Here is a 3,143-nt window from a genome sequence, read left to right as displayed (position 1 = left end):
GATAGAATGATGAACTGTCAGAGGGAGAGAATGATGAACTGTCAGAGAGAGAGAATGATGAACTGATAGAGGGATAGAATGATGAACTCATGGAGGGAAGAGAATGATGAACTGTTAGAGGGATAGAATAATGAACTGATGGAGGGAGAGAATGATGAACTGTTAGAGGGATAGAATGATGAACTGATGGAGGGAGAGAATGATGAACTGTTAGAGGGATAGAATGAATCCGCTGTCAGGGATGTTTTCTCTGTGAAGTCTTCTGTGAGGACTCTTAGCTCAAAGTGCCATGGTACCTTTAATGGATAAGATGGTGCTTTCCTAGACAGCTTAGCGATTTCTTTGAGAGCTAGTTGCTTACTTCTCAGATGGTGGTTTGCTGTCACACTGATTTTCAAAAACCCTCTCCTTATATACCTTGGGTGACATATCAAAATTCTTGCAATAACATTGAAATGAAGTTGTCAAAACCATCAGATTTAAATTCAATTGGCTTTCAATCGCTAAGTGCTTGGTTTAAATTAATTGGCTGATTCCAGCTCGTTGCCAAAGCATCAAAACATGCCTAAGAGATAGTAAGAGCTGCAGATGCTGGAGTCAGAGATAACACAGTGTAGAGCTGGAGGAACACAGCAGGCCAGGCAGCATCAGAGGAGCAGGAAAGCTAATGTTTCGGGTCAGGATCCTTCTTCAGAAATGGGGGAGTGGGGGGAAGGGAACTCAGAAATAAATAGAGAGAGAAGGGGTGGGGCTGGGGAAGGTAGGTGGGATGGTGATATGTGGATGCAGATAGGGGGTAGTACAGATTGGTCAGTGAAGTGGGTGGGTGGGGCAGATAGATGGGGAAGAAGATGGACAGGTTTTGTCAGGTTAAGGAGGTGGGGATGAGGGGGAGGGTTGGACATGGGATGAAGCCAGGGGTGGGGAGATTTTAAAACTGGTAAAATCCACGTTCAGGCCATTGGACTGTAGGCTCCCAAGGAGGAATATGAGGTGCTGCTCCTCCAGGAGGCCCAGGATGGACGTATCACCCAGAGAGTGGGAGGGGGAGTTAAAATTGTTCACGACCAGAAGGTGTTGTCGTTTAATGCATACAGAGCGCAGATGGGCTACAAAACGGTCTCCAAATCTCCGCTTGGTCTCACCAATGTATAGGAGACCACTTTGGGAGCAGCGGTAGACCAGCCATTTACACAGCCAATTGATACGTTTCCATTTCAGAACTGGCTATACACCTTCAGCTACATACAGACACTTTCTTCTTTCTGTGTAAATGTCTAAGCTCAGAAAAGCACTTAACCCCTTAAAGGAAACACACACTCTTCTCTCGTAGAGCCAATAAATGTGGAGCTGGAAAAGCACAGCAGGTCAGACAGCATCTGAGCTCCTCCTCGGATACCAACTGACCTGCTGTACTTTTCCAGCTCCATGTTTATTGACCAGCATCTGCATTCCTTACAGACTCCTCCTCCCACTCTTCTCCCTAATCAGAGACAGTAGGAACTGTAGATGCTGGAGAATCTGAGATAACAAGGTGTAGAGCTGGATGAACACAGCAGGCCAAGCAGCATCAGAGGAGCAGGAAGGCTGACATTTCGGGCCTAGACCCTTCTGAAGAACGTCAGCTTTTCCCTAATCAGTTTTTTTACAATAAAATTCTAGCTTCCTGCCTTCCAATTCATGACCACTCTACAAAACATTGTAACAGATGGAACGATGAACTGATAGAGAGATAGAATGATGAACTAACAGAAAGATGGAACGATATATTGGTACATGATACATGATGCCACATTTGGAGTGTTGTGTTCAATTCTGGGCACATTATTTAAGGAAGGATGTTAAAGCCCTGGAAAAGGTGCAATGGAGATTTACTAGAATGATCCCAGGAATGAGGGATTTTAAATACAGGGAAAGATTAGAGAGATTGGGTTTATTCTCTTTGGAGCAGAAGAAGATTAAGAGGCGATCTTTTTGAGGTGTTCAAAGTTAGGAACAAATTTGACAGGGTAAAGAAGGATATTCTGTTTCCACTAGTTAGTATGTTAGTAACTAGGGATCACAATTTGAACACCATCAGCGAAAGAGCTAGGAGTGAGATGAGGAGAAGCTCCTTTACGCAGAGAGTTGTTAGGATTTGGAATGTGCTGCGTGGGAGAGTGGGGGAGGCGGATTCCACAGGAGGTTTCAAAAGGGAGCCGGGTATATACTTTAAAAGGGATGAAGTTAGAGGGATATGGAGATAGGGCTGGAGGGTGAGATTAGCTGGGTAGCTCTTTGAGGAGCCAGTACAGACATGATCAGCCGAATGACCTCCTCTGTACTGTAAAACTCTGTGATCCTATGATAAACCGATCATAGAATATTGAAATGATAAAGGGATGAAAGATGACCAGGGGACAAGCCTGGCTATTGAGTTCTGCTCTGGTTAGAGGGGACTGGAATGTGGGAGGAGTTTGTGGAAGGTGGTATGTCTGTTGTGTGTCTGGGTGGTAGAGATTTGGAAGGTGATGCTGTTAGGGTGCTGTGGTGACAGTGATGGTGTAGATAATACAGCGTACTGTCCCTGTGCGTCGGTGGGGAAGGGCCAGGGTGGTGTGTGCTGAGTTTTCAGGTTTTAGGGGGATTTATAAATTGGGGCTAGCGCTGGCCAATTTGCAGCTTCCATGTCAGGAGGTCAGTTTGGGGATGTGAAATACAGTGTCAGCGTGTTACAGGATGAGGAGTCACATAAACCTGCAGGGTTAATATTGTGGGGACTGTCTCACTGTCCTCCTCTTCCACCAACTCAAACCCAAAACAGGTTTCTGCAGCTTAAACACCACTGGGTAAAAATATCATCCTGCCTGTGAGGTTCCAGTTCAGAGAGAGAGCCATCTATAACTCATGTGGTGTCAATGGCAGCTAATCCCATATTTGGAAATCGGTGTGATCTGGGGTTGCTCCTCGGGAAAGGGAGTGGAGATGCTGCAAATGACAACATTGACTGGGATCCTTCAGTTAATCAGAGACTCTCGGAAATCTGAAGCACTGAGGGCCCAGGGAAACACAGGATCCACTCACATACCACTGACCTCCAGCCAGGGCCCTCCTTATGTTACAACAGACCTCACACTCTCACTCTCACACTCTCACTCACACTC

This window comes from Rhincodon typus, unplaced genomic scaffold (genome assembly GCF_021869965.1).
Source record: "Rhincodon typus isolate 14 unplaced genomic scaffold, sRhiTyp1.1 hic_rhity00011192, whole genome shotgun sequence".
NCBI lineage: Eukaryota > Metazoa > Chordata > Chondrichthyes > Orectolobiformes > Rhincodontidae > Rhincodon > Rhincodon typus.
The sequence above is the reverse complement of the archived record's forward strand: the minus strand, read 5'-3'. Positions refer to the sequence as shown.